Below are 18,934 nucleotides of genomic sequence, written 5' to 3' on the forward strand. Positions count from 1 at the left end.
TGTTTTTTTTACAGGTCATTGGAAGGAATAGGGCTGCTGTGTTTCCTGGAGGACTAAGGTGATGTGTGTGACCTTTATGGTAATTTGTAGTCCTCCACAAAGCAGCTCCTAACATTTACTGAAAGTGTGGACGTGCGATTTTTTTTTTTTTGTTTTCCCTTAGACTTCAAACTTTTGGATGAGTGGCAATGTAGGAATTCAGACAGGTCCAATGTGATTTGGGGGATTAATACATTTATATAATATTGTTGAAGCTTACATATTGGAGATCCGTAAATTATATATAATGTATATAATTCAGCATTAACGCATGTGATTAATACAAAATTAATGTTTTATTGCAATCAATTGCGTTTCTCTATTTTGATCCACAGAAGCGATCGTGATGCAGAAGTAAGGTGGATTAATGAATGTCTATTTCTGTTTTAAAACACTTTCAAGTGATTCAACGGACAAAAACATGATATGTAATCTCTGTGAAGGTGAATTTCAATATCATAGAAGCGCACACAAAGTTTGAGCCATCGCCTAAAGCCAGACATGCTAATGTTGAAAGTGCTAGTCAAAGCAGTGTACAGCATCACTAATAATATAAGAAGAGAGGAGCATAACTATCTTCTGAAAATGTTAAGACTAGTTTGTCTGGGCAATTGGCTCAATGAGATGAAATAAGGTGACCTCTGTATTGGAGGTTTAGTTTCTTTACTGAGCCACTGAATCTATAAGATGCAGTACAAATTTTTTTTTTTCACTTTTTCGTTTAATTTAATGATCTAACCGCATTGACATGGGACCTTTTTCAGGGAGGTGTCGTTTAACATGCTAAATGTGTTCCTGAAAATGACCGTGCTACTGAAATCGTGAAAAACAAAACCCATTTCTTCATAGGAATATGTTATAAAAGAAGATGCATACTAATGGAAGCCAGCAAGTGAGAATAAATATGGTAAATAAGTGTAGGAATTAATTTAGAACTTAAACATATTAGCTATACATATAATGTAGGTCATTCATTAATATTAAACATGTTGGAAGATCATTTACCTTCTCAAATACTTGACTGTGCTAAGAGAGTTTGTTCCTTAATTATTTTACAGTATGGTTCTGAAACTGGGAAATGAAACCATGTTAAGCATGACCTCCCTGAACATTTATAATGAAGGAACAGAAAACTCTTCAGACTATGGCAATCTCTTGTGACTTTTTTTATTTTTATTTTAGACAATTTTGTTTCGGATTTTTTGAATTGTTGATTTGATTAAAGGATTTCTTTGGGATTATTTCACACCCATTCTGCTAGAATTATACTATGTAAATGTTTTATGTAATTTGAACATGTGATTAATCATGATTAATATGTGAAAATGTTAGATTAATCATGATAAAAAAGTTTGACAGCCCCTTATATATTTGTGTTTGTATGTATATATGTGTGTGTTTGTGTGTGTATATGTATATGTTTTTCAATCAAATCTCTTGTGCCATTTGCCATAGAACCAGGCATGTATTCATATCATTGATATGTTTTAATATGTTTTTTATATCTAATCTGAGCTAATCCTGTATATCACACAATAGAAAAAGTGTGTGATGCACTTTTAGATTTTGCATTTCAGATGCAAGCATTTGTTTGACTTAACTGCTTAGGCGTTGAAATAATTTATATGGTCAATTTGCCTTTTGTATTAGGTGATAAAATAATTCCCATCATAACATTTGTGAAATGTTTGATTACAGAGCAGAGATACTTATGTGAGATGAAGAAGTTATTAGCGGCAGTACCACTTTGTGTGCAGTGTAAATTAATCTATAACACTTGCCTTTAATGTTTATTAGCATAGTTATAAACTGTGTGTCTTTAATAATGTGTGTGGCCATTACTTAAAGCATAATTTGAAGTCTGCCCAATATTTGACTTAAAACCTTATGCAATGTTTTTAATTATATGGAAATAATGTTGTTTTATGAGAATCAAAATATAGCAAAATTATTTCTATATTAGGCTAATACATTTTTTTGTATAGAACTGTATTCTTGAAATCACCTCAATGGTAGGAATGGGCACAAGTATATGAATATTTGAATATTTGAAGGCACATTAGTATGCGAGTACTTCTGAGAGTACTGTAGTCGAAATCTGTGAGATGAAAATGTGCATATTTAAAAAATGAAAAAGCTTTGTCTAACTATAAAAAAGCATGAAGCAGTGAACATTTTAATTTTATTGTTAAGCCCTCATTACTGTGAACTGTTTTCTGGATGACAACTAAGTGCTCATGCATCAGAGTTGTTGGGTTGTCTATGAAACCAATGCAAATTTGACAGATTACCGACGGCAGAAATAAATCGCTACCTTGAACAATTAGCGATTTAATACAACCACTACCTGATCCATTGACAATGTTTTCGGGACAAGGTATATTTTTCAAAGAAATCCCATACAAAATAAAAGTTGATGCTAAATTATAGATCTGTGATTCATTTAAATTTCAGACACTTATTGTAATTGATTAAGCTTATGTGGAGGTTATCCAGGAACAAATATGATAAATAGTTTGAGTAAGTTATTGTTTCCAGAGTTTTGTTGGCATATCAATAATACTATGTATTAGATATTCTTAAGAATAGGTTCTGCCAAGTTAGTTACAATCAGTTAGCTACGTATAGGGTGCAACAGTATATTTCAGTTCGGAAATGTTTTTTCGAATATTCAAATATATAATATGTATTTATATATTATTATTATTATTCGAAAATGAAAACGCTTCAAATGCCCATTCCTACTCAGAAGTACTCAAACTAAATTACATTTAGACAATTTAAACCTTACTTTTATATGCTCCAAACTGAGCCTGTTCTATTTTATATATTTTTACCGACATTGTGGTCGACAATTAAGTGAGGTGACATTACTCTTCTCTACATTTTATAGCAGCCTTATACAAAGACGTATTATGCATTGATGCAAAGTAAAGGAGGTAATGAATATAGCTCTCAGACTTGTAGAGCAGGGTGTAAGTGTTCTCATCTGTTGCCTAGATATACCATGTAATTTCCTGTAATCTCCTGAATGACTACGGAGAGCAGTGAAAGATCAGTGCTGAAAGGCGAACTATGAAACCATGCTGACCTTACTGCTGGACCCAACAAGTGCCAAGGTCATGAGCATTGTCCGGCTCGTGGCACAAACCTTGGAGCAGATTGTGGGTCATGTGGCATGTATCATGCAGTGCTGAATAATTTACACCATGCCTGATGTGCATTACAGGAACAGTGGTGTTTTATCTTGAGACTGAGAAGAAAATGCAAATGTGATTAAATAAACCTGTATCCAATTGGGATTGTATCCATCGAAAAGAGCCTGAACTGGTAAAGGCAGGCAGATGTAAAGATGCTGAGGCTGAATGTAAGTGTGGAGTGTGGGTCAAGTACAGGAAACCCATCAGTAGATGTATTTAATTCGAGCATTATTAGATCAAGGAGTTTGCATTTCATGAAATGGCAATGCATGTAACACCATATTTACCTATGCACACATTATGCATTTTATATTTCTGACATTGCTTGTGTCTTTAGGGTGTTATCTTGACAGCAGCTGTGAATCTCATTAAAGGCTCATTAATGACATGATTTAGGTGGCACTGTTTTCAGTCTAAGAAGGTGAAAATGCAATTTCAGAAAGGGGCTTAATTTCCATCACAATTAATTGAGATCATTAATTCTGAATTTGAGGGAAAACAAATGAATCCTACAAGAAAATAAGCAGAGAGAACGTAGAACATAAACTTTGTTCAGGTTTACGAGTAGGCCTACTTTGTTTAAAGTCAGGTTTGAACCACTTTTTCAGGTTTTCATTTTAATTTAATCAGACTACCAAAGGTATTTGCATTATAACTTGAACTGCATATTAAAATTTTATTTTTTTCTGTTATTGTATTATTCAAATCCTACAGGTAGACAAACAAGTTTTAATTTGGGTAAATATTTGAAAATGGTTGTTTTTTATTTTGTAAGTCATTCTAGATATATAGAAATGTTTTGGCATTGCTCACAATTATACTAACTACAGAATAGAACATATATAACTTTTTAATCCTCCCGGGAAAACAAACAAACAAACAACAAGAAAACAGCATCAAACATGGTAGGAAAGTCAATAAAATCTAAAGTAAAGCTGACTAAAATTTAATTAGTTCTTTATGAGAGGGTTCAAGGAACAAGGATTTGTTTTTGGAACACGCTAAAATGAAAAAAATACCAGATCGAAAATTAATCGAGAGAAGAAAAAAACATAATATTAGATAATGCAGTATGTGTGCTCCTGTAGGGTAGAACTTATAACCGTTCTTAAGATACCAGAGGGTTTACTTTAAATTCCGAGTGCTGATGGTCTATATATTATTAATTTGTATTATTATTGTTATTATTTTTTGCATGGTTCATGCTGGCCACGTTTTCTTAAAACATGCTGAATGCCAGCGGCTAACCTCTATTGACTACAAGGCTGGGTTGTCTGTAGCTGTGTGTTAGAGTGAGGGAAGGACAGAAAGTGACAGTGAGGTGTGAAGTACGTGAAAAGGTCTGCCAGAGGGTATGGCCAGCTCTCTTGTGAAAAAACATGGCATTCTCTTCTTTCCTCAGACAGGCCCAACAATAAGATAAGGTTGTGGAGTTTCTCTCTGTCTCTCTCTCTCTCTCTCTCTCTTTCTCTTTCTCCATCTCTCTGTCCCTCTTGTAACATTAATTAAATGTGTGATTAATATTCCCCATTCTTGGTGGCTTTCTCATCTGTCATTTCTCAAATTAGGAAAATCGATCCCTTAGAATTTCGTATTTTATATTTCAGCGAAGAACCAGCAGAAGTCGATTCAGCACAACTCATTAGGATACGGTCTCAGGCTTAGATAAAACAAGATTAGGAAAAAAGCTAATTCTTATCTATCTTCACACTGTTATTTTACTGCCATGCATTTCTGTGTCTTCGTATTCCATTTTCTTATTTCATTTTTATTTTTTGCTGTAAGAACTGATTGTTGCATTAAACAACAACAAAAGCAAAATCAATTTTCTTACCATAAGTAGAAAGTGCTGCAGGCTTTAAGAGTAACCTACCGAATTGGAAATTGGGAAAGAACATCTAAACCTTTATGTTTTATATAACAGCATGGCATTACACAACAAATATACAATAATATATTGATGACTTTGATTTTGAAAAGTTCTAGTTAATTATATACTTGACATCCTAGCCCCTGTCGTTTATTTCTTGACGAGCATGTGGAACAATTCTTGATGTCTTTGACACAGGCAATATGGGTGTAAAAAAAGGTAAACGAAGCACTTCGGAAGAGGGCATTAGCCATTTATTCTTGTATCTGTTATTACTACTACTATGACAATATCTACTACTACAACCTCTGTGCTGCTTCAGGAGGGATGAGAAGAAACACACATCCTCCAATAGGCATGATATCAAAGTCATCCCTGTTTTTTTTCGCACTGGAAGCCCGACATGCCTTCAGTCCATTTATCACACTAATCGCCTGATTTGGTGCAGATGGAACATCTAATACCCTGAACCTGCAGGTGCCCGAGCAGCCACAGGAGTCAGTGGTGTGCAGTGAACTGGATTTTCCCCAGCCGGTTTCCCCCCAATCCAGGAATGCTTGGCCTGTTGTGCCCCTCGGAACCCAATGGCATCATCTGGAGCAGATCATCCTTGTTATTAGACACACCCCGCATTGCAGAGTCATGCTTTAACCAGATACCACAGTCCTACATGACTTATTTACTTCTGAATGTATTTCATGTGCTGACATTTTTAAATATTCAGCATTGTTTTATTTTATTGATCAAATTTTTTTTGTTTTTTTATTGGCAGCAGTCCTCTGTGAATCGATCAGGTCGGGCACAATGTAAACCTGGCCTTGTGGGATCTCTCACTCCCACTGTTCCTTCACACAGATTAATAAACTCGACTCGGCGTGAATCATACTACATTTCAGGTCAGGGCAGAGCCTTAAGTGACTTTTGATCAAAAAGGCCAGGGTGTGTGTCTGGTGCTGACCTCAAAACAGCACTGCCCTCATGAAAAAATAATCACTCCTTAAATTTGAGTCGTATGCTTTTGGGTAATAATGGAAATTTTGTTTCATAATGTACTCTGAGTTATAAATATTTAAAGCATATATTCGTTTACACTGTGAGAGGTTATTGTCAGATCCTTATTATTGCCAGGGCTAAGAGGTCTTTATACATTTATCTGCATACCAAAAGAGTGTATGTTATGTTATTACAACTTTGATGTATTGAAGACTTTCACCAAATAACAAATAGTGATTGTACTGTATTTGTTTGGCATGCCACTCATACGTCACGTTTAATATTTAAAAAGATACAACTACAAGGCTCCAGTCATAAAATACATCATGCACAAACACAAGGTAGCTCAGATTTGTGCATCAAACGAGCCCTGTTTGAGATGATCACTGTAAGTATGACATTGTGCGTATAAGATTATTAATTGTATTCAGCAGATTTATTCTCATTAAAGCACTTCTACTTATGTTTTGAAAATGGTTTTGTTGACGCCAGCTTTAATTTCCGCATTTCTACAGTATCCTTTCACTGGGCTGTGATTGGAATACCAACAGAGGCATATTTCTGCTGTGGTGCTAATGCTCTGGTTCAAGCAAAGTTTTCCTAATCTTAATTTAGATCTTCCTGAAGTTTTGTGTTCATTTGCAATTTAACGGCTAGGCTTTCAACTGTAAGCCAGTGCAAGAGAACGCCAGGAATAAATGTCAGCCGTGCTTTTTTTTGTAATCTTTTAATTACTCTTGTGTCTTGTTAATGCATAGGTTCTTTTTAATAGAGATGTTATCTAGTACAACATTCGCACATGGGTGGCACATGAAAAGATCTCATTAACCCCACTATGCTTGTCCATATAATGAAAGAAAAACGTTTTAGATTTTTATTCAAATGTGGTGACATCATTGATGTGCAGTTGTTACACACGATGAAAAACAGAACATTTTGAACTCACGTCCAGGCAAAAGAAAGCCTTATTTTTTTTTTATCATGGAATTAATTAATATACTCCACTTATCTACAATTTTATTTTATTTGTACCTACCTGTCATGCCTCTTTCTTGTAATGACATTGCCTTCACAAGCCTATGGAGATTCTTATTTGTCTTCATGTGCATTTATTACTATTATTACATATTTCTTTTCATTTCTTTAACCTAATAATGACATTAATTGAGACTAATCTCTAATTGCGGTGATCACAGCCTTAACGAAGACTACTTATTATCTGTCAATATGTGCAGATTGGTTATGTGTTTAATCCCAGGGAGAAATCAATCAAAATGATCCAGGCTTGAGGCTTTTCCTTATTTAATTACCGGGGCCATCAAATATGTCAGCAGTGCTTGTCACTACAGTTAAGATTAGAGAGTTTAAAGTCCTTATACATTCCAAGTTGCACTCCCCCTTGCGTTGTTTGAGATGTAGGCCGCTGGTCTGTTTCACACATAATCCAAGCAAAACCACTAGTATTTAGTTATCTGTAATAAAGTATCTAGGCTGACATCAACTTTTTTTTTTTTTAACTCTAGGGCAGAGTTCCATATATCTATAATGACAATTCTGAAAAAGTGTCTCCTTGTTAAAACCGCTGACTGGAGAGCTGGAGAAATGTTGGCACGCCATCATTATCTACTGTATATATATATATATATATATATAAAAAAAATTGTCCTTTATTTCAGTCCAAGGAAACCCTGTGGAAGGTCCCTGGTTTGGCAGTATTTACATGACAGCCCATCTCCCGAGTCGGTCCCGATCTTATCCGCGTCTCTTTATCGGGAGGATTTTCAAACAATAGAGCCCAACAATACAGGCCACTCTGCCGAACTCTTAGTGAAATTGTTTTCTGTAGGTGATTCAATTTCAACTATTACAAGGGAGTTCAAGATAGGGGGATATCAGCTAAACTGCAACAAAAAACTGAATTGGAGTTTGACACAAGTGTATTGTATGCTTTTATATATAATGCTGTTCTTTTGCAGAGGGATAAGGTATAGTTTTCAGAATAACAAAGTTTATAGTCCTTAAAGTGGATTTCTCATTCTTTGCTGTGAACCAGTGCAGTGTGCTGATATTCAGAATTAATAATGCCAAAGTGGATGTTTTCACAGGGTAAAACACAGTAATTTAAGAGTAATTTGGCAAATATCAGTCACTAATTATATACAATCAAAAATCATGTTATGGTTTTCTCTACTATTCCCTACACGTCTTAGGATGGGTTCAAAAGGCTCCTTCTATGTACAGTCTTTGTGGAAAATAAAGGTGATGCACAGTTTTTTGTATGCTTGGCAGAAGCAGGGATTGCTGGAAATCAGTGCAGCTGCACACTAGCCAAACGGAAAGGGTGTCAGTGCATGAGTGTGTTTTGAAATGAGAATGGTTTAGCAGCCCATTGCATTCTTTGGCAGCTGAAGTGAGGGAACAAGTTTCTAAGGAAGGGGGAACTAGGACGTATGGTGTTGGATCCTGTCACAGTCGTGCTTCACCAGTGAGCTTGTCCAAGGTTAAATTGCTTCCTCTCTAAACTCTGGGAGTCAGGGTTGGGAATATGTAACATTGGCTTTTTTAGAATCAAATTGCAGGATGGGTGATTAAAATGAAATCAAGTGTAAGTCTACGGTTTGTTTTGTGTAACAGAAAGTATCTGAACTTCATTATAAAGTACACGAGGTCCGACATTTTGGATCATACTAATATAGGTGTAAATACATAGTCTGTTGATGTCTACTTTGCCGTTATCATTTATGACACAGTACTAGCAGAAGAAAAAAAAAAACTTGCTAGTTTGTCAGTAATGGTTAGTTTAGACAGTTTAATTTGGCTTAAACCTGTAATGCAACATTATTAATTGTGGAAAACACTAATGTATACATGTATATACACATGTGAATACTGTATTTAAATACATGGATAGCATGATTTGTCATGCTTATATTCCACTGTACACCTTGAGTTACTGTTTTATGCATTTTTACTGTAATTAATTGGGTGCTTTGTGTTTATATATTTACAAAATAGGAAGCTGGGACAGAAAAGCCCATAAGATGAATAGGTCTAGGTGCCAGCCATAAATCAAGAAGTTAAATGTGTTTGTACAATTAACAGAAATAAAACGTCCATCCTTTTAATTCTTCTCTTACCTCTTAGCATTTGGCATCTGGAACCATGGTTTACAGTAAAGCATTTTGTATTTTTTGTGAGCCCCTAGGGAAGTAGTTCAGCTACTGATTTAAACATCTTTTAGGACAAGCTCAGTTTTACATAGCAATTTCTAAAACCTTTTAAGAAGTCAACATATATTTTTAGAAAGCAATGCATATGTTTTCTTTCTGGCATTGCACTGCATCCTCATATAGCTTTGTTGTTTTTTTATCCATAAAACCTGATGCACTGTTTAGAGACACAACCACCTTGATTTAGTTCAATTGCCAGAGATTACTGTGTTAAAGCAAACGGAATCTATTAGTTTCTTTATTCATCTATTGTGTTTTACTATGAAAAAGTGGTCAGACTTAACCTTCAGACACCTCGAACTTTAAAAGGGCATTTGGCACTCATGTTTTGTGAAGATGTAAAATGATACAATAATAAAAGGTCTGAAGATCTTTCTTTGTGGTATACAGTTGCTGCACTATTCTTTGTTGTTGTTTCTTCATTGCTTTGTTTTCTATTATGTTTTGTCTTTGAGTGGATTTCATTTTTCTCTTATTTTGTGCTTAGTGGGAGATCGTTATTTATCACCAAACCAATCAGGCAGTGTCAAACAAACATTTTTCTCAATCACTGGATTGTGAATCAAACAAACAAACAAAAGTATGTGTCTTTTGCGAAAGACAATTTAGTTTCTGTAGGTAGCCTACTTTGGAACTGTAGAGAATGAGCAATGAAGCAAGATAATTATTTCCTTTCACCTCTATATTCATTCTGCTTTCGGAATATGTCTATTTCTTTATGACAAGTTTTTTAAATGATGCAAAATCATCGATGTTCACTTCATTTATAGGGAAAGGCATGTGTCAGACTGAAAACAAAGATATGAGCCCTCCAGATAATAAGATTTGTTATAGTGTAAGGCTATGATGCACAAGTGGGGGAAAAAAAGTGTTTCCCATTAATTGATCTGAGATTCTGCTGAGATTGTAAGAGACAGTGATGGAGGACCAAGCCTTAAGCAGTTTCTTGTCTTTTTTTGTAGTGTTGACGTTACAGATAACCCAATAAATCGTCTTTTTATTATCAGGTGCATACCATTCCTCTCAGGATTCAACATGGCATAAATTGTATATATATATGTGTTTGTGTGAAGCTGTATTTTTGTAGTGGGGTTACTTGATATCCCAAAATGTCTTACTCTTTAGCTTTCTCCATTACACTTTTGCTTTCATCTACACTGTGTCTTGTCAGGCGGTGAGGAGAGAAAGCAAACATTCACAGCACCGTATAATGACTCAGCAAATATTTAAGGTCCATTTGTCGCCCACCTTCACAGACACACTCTCATCCCAGCCTCCATTCCTCCCCTTGCTGCTGAACACCTGCAACCAAATTCTACCTTAATGGGGACATTCTCCAAAGCAATTTTCAATTATACTTAAGTGAATTCTGGGAATTAAAAATCAGGCTGTTGCAAGTTGTGGGCCCTTGGTTGATTGTGTGTGTGCCTGCGTGCGTGTTGTGTGTTCCCTCAGTTAAGTAGATAAACACCCAGACTGCTTGCATAATGGCAGTTTAAAGCCTAATTTCAGAGATAAGAAGTGCTGATGTCAAGGGAGATTATTAAAACTTGGGTGTGCTACTTTTACGCAAGACATTCTGTCACAAATATATATTTTTTTAATGTACTTTGGAGCCTGTGGAATGGAATTTCATAGTCATCATTAAAGTTTTAACAAGCTCCTGTTTTAAACTTAAGGTTTAGGACAATGACTTACAGTACTTTGTTCAATTCTTCTCTTTATAATTTGTACTTTTTGCTTCTCCCGTGTCGTTTATTTATTGTGATGCCAATTGCAGTGACTAAGCATAAATACCTTTCTTCAAATCTTGGATATATTTTTTGAATCCAGTGGACGTACACATTTTAAAGTGCAATTTAAATATTTTACAAATCCATTTGTATGTGATATCTGCATTAGATTTAATAGGAAATGTTTTTTTCATGAAAAAAAGCACTTAGAAGTTGAGATATTTATGACAGAGACCCAATTTTGAAGACTGCAGGTTTTCACCTTGGTTTACTGTGAAACGGCATTTTACGTGAAGAAAATCAATACAGATTAAGTTTATAGTATATCATTGCATATAATACATGATACAAGACATCTATGGTAAATTTGACCAACTAGAAGATAAGGTGTCACATTATATTCGTGTCAACAAAAATAAAACTAAATTTAGATGGACAGATTACATACAATAATCATTAATTCTACCTTATTTTACCTGATATATCCGATTTACGTAATAATAACCATTCTTTACGGCACCATTAAAAGTACCAATTCAAATAAAATGTCTGAAAATAAAACTTTAAAATTGTGCCCTTTTCACCCTGTTAAACATAATTAAATCAAAATATTAAAATATAATTTGAATTTCTTACAGCCAACTGAATTTTGTTATGACCCATCAATAAAGTAATATTATTGTTACAAGATACCGTACAAAGATACCTACCATACAATGTTCCTATCATAGGTGCCATCTAGCAACTGGAATATAAACTCGGAAATGTATCTTCCTAAAATCATTTATTTAAAATCAAGTAATTAATAATTCTTATCCTACATTTGCTGGAAATTTTGTCAGAAAATAAAGTGTTTTTCTTATGATGCAGGATGTAAGTTAGGTGTAGTTCAGTTATTTGAGAAACACAATAAAGCAACTACGATCAAATTTAGTTGTGGCTGAAAAAAAAGGACAATCTGGGGAAAAATCAACAACAGTTTATTGAGGTTTAAATGTAAAAACAATGTGAAATGATATGCTTTTGGACTGAAGTTTGGGTGAGAACTGCTAATACACTGCAGTTATACAGTAGTATGAACAAAACTTTCTGGGGTCTCATTATATGTGGACATTTGAGTTTTTGGTATACTGTAGGTCAAAATTGTGGAGGTCGCATTATACATAAATATATACAGTATGCACAGAAACGTATGTAAATGTAAAAGTGATATTTTCCACTCCTCAACAAGGGAATTAAAAAAGCAGCTGTTACCGTCTTCTCCCTCAGTTGTCTAACCAGTGTAAAGTAGATTTACTCTGGGGGTGAAAGAGTAGTTAAGCCTCTAATCCTCTCATCTCAAGTTTGCCTTCACCTTCATCTGGTTGTGTGCAAATCTGCTGTTTCACGTGTATTAAATATACTTTGGAGACCCAGTCATACTCGGCTGACTTGTGAATTAGGCTAAATATGTAAAAGCTAAGCTAAGTATTGAAATTCAGTGAATTACTATATACACTCACCTAAAGGATTATTAGGAACACCTGTTCAATTTCTCATTAATGCAATTATCTAACCAACCAATCACATGGCAGTTGCTTCAATGCATTTAGGGGTGTGGTCCTGGTCAAGACAATCTCCTGAACTCCAAACTGAATGTCTGAATGGGAAAGAAAGGTGATTTAAGCAATTTTGAGCGTGGCATGGTTGTTGGTGCCAGACGGGCCGGTCTGAGTATTTCACAATCTGCTCAGTTACTGGGATTTTCACACACAACCATTTCTAGGGTTTACAAAGAATGGTGTGAAAAGGGAAAAACATCCAGTATGCGGCAGTCCTGTGGGCGAAAATGCCTTGTTGATGCTAGAGGTCAGAGGAGAATGGGCCGACTGATTCAAGCTGATAGAAGAGCAACTTTGACTGAAATAACCACTCGTTACAACCGAGGTATGCAGCAAAGCATTTGTGAAGCCACAACACGTACAACCTTGAGGCGGATGGGCTACAACAGCAGAAGACCCCACCGGGTACCACTCATCTCCACTACAAATAGGAAAAAGAGGCTACAATTTGCACAAGCTCACCAAAATTGGACAGTTGAAGACTGGAAAAATGTTGCCTGGTCTGATGAGTCTCGATTTCTGTTGAGACATTCAGATGGTAGAGTCAGAATTTGGCGTAAACAGAATGAGAACATGGATCCATCATGCCTTGTTACCACTGTGCAGGCTGGTGGTGGTGGTGTAATGGTGTGGGGGATGTTTTCTTGGCACACTTTAGGCCCCTTAGTGCCAATTGGGCATCGTTTAAATGCCACGGCCTACCTGAGCATTGTTTCTGACCATGTCCATCCCTTTATGACCACCATGTACCCATCCTCTGATGGCTACTTCCAGCAGGATAATGCAGCATGTCACAAAGGTCGAATCATTTCAAATTGGTTTCTTGAACATGACAATGAGTTCACTGTACTAAACTGGCCCCCACAGTCACCAGATCTCAACCCAATAGAGCATCTTTGGGATGTGGTGGAACGGGAGCTTCGTGCCCTGGATGTGCATCCCACAAATCTCCATCAACTGCAAGATGCTATCCTATCAATATGGGCCAACATTTCTAAAGAATGCTTTCAGCACCTTGTTGAATCAATGCCACGTAGAATTAAGGCAGTTCTGAAGGCGAAAGGGGGTCAAACACAGTATTAGTATGGTGTTCCTAATAATCCTTTAGGTGAGTGTATATAGCCCTAGTATTTTCAAATACTAATAAGTAAATACATGACTTACAAAGACAGGGAGACATTAATAGATAGGAGAATGTACAGTATAGAAAGTACAGAATAAAGATAGAGAATTTAAACAAAGTTGAAAAACTGCTCATAGGGCTTTGTGTTTGTGGGGGGGGGTTATAGTAGGGCTTCTAAAAAAAAACAGTCAACCTGCACTACATGTTTGGATTCATTCATCACTGGGGAATCTAGGGATAGCCTGCAGGCTTGATCTCACTTCAGGGCTTTAGGCCCAGCGAGCGATGCTGTACAGAATCTCTGAGGACCCCACAGTCATAGTTTGGGGTAAGTAATTTTTGTGTTAATCTTGTGTCGACACCAAGCAGTGTAGTAATGGGAAACCCAGCTGGGATTTCTCCCTCAGTTAGTGCCCATGTTATCTACCGCAGCACGTTTTCACATTGCTTGTCCAGCAGCCAGCCAAGTCAGCTGCAGGGACCTGCGAGTTTGTACTGTTCCCTGCTTTATCAAAACACAACAACAGGCCTTTATACGTCTGTTTCATCCTTTGTGGGTGGGTGTACACTGGGGTTTTCAGGTGATTTTATTGGACTTATTTATTTATTTATTTTGTCTCGTCTTTGCAGTTGCAATGTGTTCCCCTTAGGATGTGTTTTTCACATTTTTAAATACATTTTACTGCTTTATTGGCAGGCATGTGTCACTGTCTGGTAATGCTCCCAAATGTGGCTTTTGGCAGTTGGATTCCGATTGTTCATTTGATGAACAGTAGTTACCAGAATGGTTTCTTGTTATATACATGGAATTTGGGAATGGGAAAGCAGTCTCTTAGTTCCATGTAGAAAAAAACCCTGATTTAAACCTTTGGGTCTATTTGCAATTGCCAAATTGCCAAATGCACCTATTGCCTTTTATAGGCCCAGGAATGTACTTCATTGGTGATGGAGGAAATGGAGCCAGCGTTTTGTATTTTAAACAGTACATGAAGCATAGCAGCACTCGACCACCTTCCTTGAACACAATTGCAAAATGGTGGAAATTATGTTGAGGCAATTGTGAATGTCTGACATGCAAGCTTTTAAACATTGTCATTTTCATGAAATATTTGTAAGCTTATACTAACATTGAACATGCTGTTCTTCAGCTCTGTTTTGTCAGACACAAGTTAAAAGGAATAACTTGTACAGTTATAATGTTAAGTTGCAGAATAATTGTATTTATTTATTTTTGCCCTAGATTTATTTATTCCTAATTTATTTTCTGTGTGTTTATTGGTGGCACTGGAAGGTTCACAATGAACTTTGGTATTTGATAAGATCCAAAATGGAAGTTTCTGAATAATTGTCCATGTATTGAACTGAGAAACCAGCATTTTATTTATTTATTTATTTTTACTAACAGCTCTTTGTGTTGCAAAGGACAGGAATGATTACAGAGCTTCACAATTAACAGTGTCACGCTGTAATTGCATAATAATCACGGTTACTGATCAGCTTCCTGCTGACTTTGATGTGTTTTTAATTAACTCTTTTAAATAAAAGGGCTCAAGGCACTACCTCCTAATGGGTTCTGATTTCTTTTTAAAATCATATCAGCTAGAGTATACACAGAATCATGTTTTCAAGTTTGGTGTAGCATCTCCAGTGATTAAATTGATGCAAGTACTCCAGGTACTAATGGTCTACCACACAGCACAGACTGAAAAACTCTTTGGAAATGATGTGGAATGCCAAAGAGTGCTCTTTACACACCTTGCATCTCTCTTTTTGTGCACACAGCACCATGTAGTTATTTTTGACGTGCCCCTTCCAAGAGAGACCATTCAGAGGCTGAATTTGGTCACAGTGCCAGTGCTGTGACTATTAGGGAACTTGAGCAATATAGTCCATCCCCTGGGGGGGCTATATAGCTCAGGTTCATATATAATCAGGATTGGATTGTGCTTCTGCTGTAGCTTTTCTTTTCCATAGCGCTGGGAAATTGAACTCTCGCGCAAGTCTCTTACTTTAGGTTATTATACTTTGTAATCATCCGGCCTTTGTGACCATTATCGGAAGCAATCAAGAATAAGCCGAGATGAGAAAGTTCTTATTGTAATTTCAGGGAAAACCATTACAGTACTGCTAGGCATAACGAAAAAGCTATAAAGAAGGAATACTTCTCAGTTGTTTCCCCATTTTAAATGAGATTGTGCTTCCAAATGGTTTGCTGTGTTGGTGTGTATGTGAATATGTGTGTGTGTCTGTGTTTGTATAGCGTTCCCTCCCAGCAGAAATAGACTTTCAATCAAATTGAATTTATTTTTTACTGAGTTATATTCAAAATCCACACAAATATTCAACCTGAGTAGAGTCACCTGCTCAGGAAGGCTCATTATAGATTGGATGTAAAAATGAACTCAACAGTGTGTACAATAGCATTCTCTCATTACAATACATTTACTTATGCACCTGTCTTTCAAAGGTTGAAGCAGCCAAACAAGTATTTTAGACAATAAAAACATGACACCAGAAATGGCTCCATTATCACATTTTTCAGATTTAGTTATTTAAAGAGTAGATGTACAAAGCGTGAACTGTCAATATACAATTCTCCAGAGATGCTTACATAGATATGACTGTATTGGAATAATTGGATGACCTTTGCCACAATATACACAAAATATATCTAAGGCTATGCGTTTCTGGCTTTTACTGGTTTTCATGAAACATGTTCAATTTATTAATGTTTAAAACACTGTACCACAACAACAAACCCTATTTCTTTGTAGTAAAAGGAAATGGGCAACTTCCACAATTCCTGTACCTTTCCTGTGGCTTCCCTGAAACCCATTCACATTCAACATATGAGATGCACAGTAAAGCACTAAAATAGTGGTATAGAGGATTAGCAAATATGTTCTATTATGGTTGGCTTAAAGTAGGAGATAATGAGAGCAAAAACAGGACTGCCAGCAAAGAGACAAACAAAACGATGATTCATTCTGATCTGAAGCAATTTAGTCATAATGTCATGCCACCTCCAGATGGGAAATGTGACAATTTCTGAAGGTAGCATATAAAATTATGGAGTTTAATATTGTTCCTCATGTGCTCCACAGCTTTTAACTGTAGGGGTTTCTCCTTAGAAAGATGATTTGCTTAATTCGACACCATGTTTAATTCACTCCAGCTGACCAGAAAATACTGCCAGCCATTAAGGGCAATCGGTAGGCAATTTTGATTAAGCAAACCTGTCATTCTAGTTTGTTCCTACAATATTTTCTCATTTCTCTGCATTAGCACAAGAGTGACACCCTACCAAATAACAAGGCTTAATTAAGTGAAAGCATATGCTCACTGCCTTGCTCAAGTGTACAACAGTGATATTTCTTTATAGCTAGATAGGCAATGTTATATATCTTTTTAAACTTCAAATGGCCTCTACACTTTTAGAGTACAGTGTTCTGTTTAGTTATTTACATTGGTCTGACTCACACGGACACACCTGTGTAAGTTTGTTTGTACAGATTGATACTGAGTGGTCTAACATTTTGAAGAGCTAATGTCAATGCAGTCTCATAACAAATATATAAAGAAAAAGATCATAATAGTACGTTATCAGGACTAAATAGAATACAAAAGAAAATCAAGTTATGATGCACTTTTAATTAATGCTGCATGATGTTTAAAGAAACACTTGAGCTGTAAATTGAATGCCAATCCAAGTGATGACCAACAAAGAAATATGTTGTGGGACATTTAGAATGTTTTGTCCGTTGGAAAGAGTGTGTTATATTACAGTACATATCTATTTCAAAAGTCAGAAATCCGAATTTAATCAATTGAGATGTAAAAACATAATTGTTGACCATCTTAATATTTCCCTCTTGCTTGATCAGATTTTCATCCTGCACAAACTGAAACGTTACGAAGTCAGGAGAGTGGGTTATATCTACAGGCCTAAGCTTAGGTTTAATGTGATCAATTTGAAATTGCAGGACTCAGCCTATGACAATAATGCTAGATTACCAGGAAATGAAAAGGAGGATTGAAGTTAATTACAATGCATGATTGCTGGTGAATATTACCAAACGTGTCATCATATTCTTGGCACTTGGCAAATGATATGCATTTTTGGGATAAAGATCAAAAGAAGAAGCAGCAGGAGAAAATAGTGTATGAGCATCACAGGAAAAATCAAACAAACAGCTACAGTATGATATTCAAGTAAATTCATTTATTTAAAAACAATAACATGCTAGTACTCCCTTTGTGAGGTGGGATATGGTGTTTTGAGAGTAACTGGATTAAAGTATATTATGGATTTAGGCATCGTAGAACATTCCAGATAAATAAATCAACTCGTGATGAAAATATAATTTGGGGGTGGGAATTACTTCTACTACCTTAGTTGGAAAACACGTCTCTCCCTCTGTACATTTACCTAATTCATCATCAGGATCATTATTTTGAAGAGCTTACTTGGACCTGCTGAAATAACATTACAGAGATCTTTCCACTCCATTATGTTCTTTCAGTTAAAGTAGCCCCAGAGCTTTGAAAGTCATGAGGGTCTTCTGATTCCTGTTCAAACTGACTCTTCATGTACTAGTTAAATTGTGTCAGTTTCTTACAATTCCTACATGCAAAGTCTTTCGTGCTTTACGGATACCTATAAGTGATGCTGTTCTGCTGCCTTTAAGGACTATAGCTTGCCAGTCTCTTGTTAGAGAAAATATAGTCCTGAATTATAAGAACATAAGAAAGTTTACAAATGAGAGGAGGCCATTCAACCCATCGTGCTCGTTTGGTGTCCATTAATAACCAAGTGATCATGTCCAGTCTATTTTTGAATGTTTCCAAATTGCTGGCTTCAGCCACATCGCTGAGGAGTTTGTTCCAGATTGTGACGACTCTCTGTGTGAAGAAGTGTCTCCTGTTTTCTGTCTTGAATGCCTTGAAGTCCAATTTCCATTTGTGTCCCCGGGTGCGTGTGTCCCTGCTGATCTGGAAAAGCTCCTCTGGTTTGATGTGGTCGATGCCTTTCATGATTTTGAAGACTTGAGTCAAGTCTCCACATAGTCTCCTCTGTTCCAGGGTGAAAATGTTCAGTTCCCTCAGTCTCTCCGAGCAGGACATTCCCTTCAAACCTGGAATAAG

At 36.1% G+C, this 18,934-nt stretch overlaps 1 protein-coding gene across 1 annotated transcript in view; it reads left to right on the top strand.

The window, feature by feature from the left end:
• Positions 1-18,934, top strand: part of sorcs3a (sortilin related VPS10 domain containing receptor 3a) — a 213,506-nt gene that overhangs the window by 85,672 nt on the left and 108,900 nt on the right. The window lies entirely within an intron of this gene.

This window comes from Amia ocellicauda, chromosome 20 (genome assembly GCF_036373705.1).
Source record: "Amia ocellicauda isolate fAmiCal2 chromosome 20, fAmiCal2.hap1, whole genome shotgun sequence".
Lineage (NCBI taxonomy): Eukaryota > Metazoa > Chordata > Actinopteri > Amiiformes > Amiidae > Amia > Amia ocellicauda.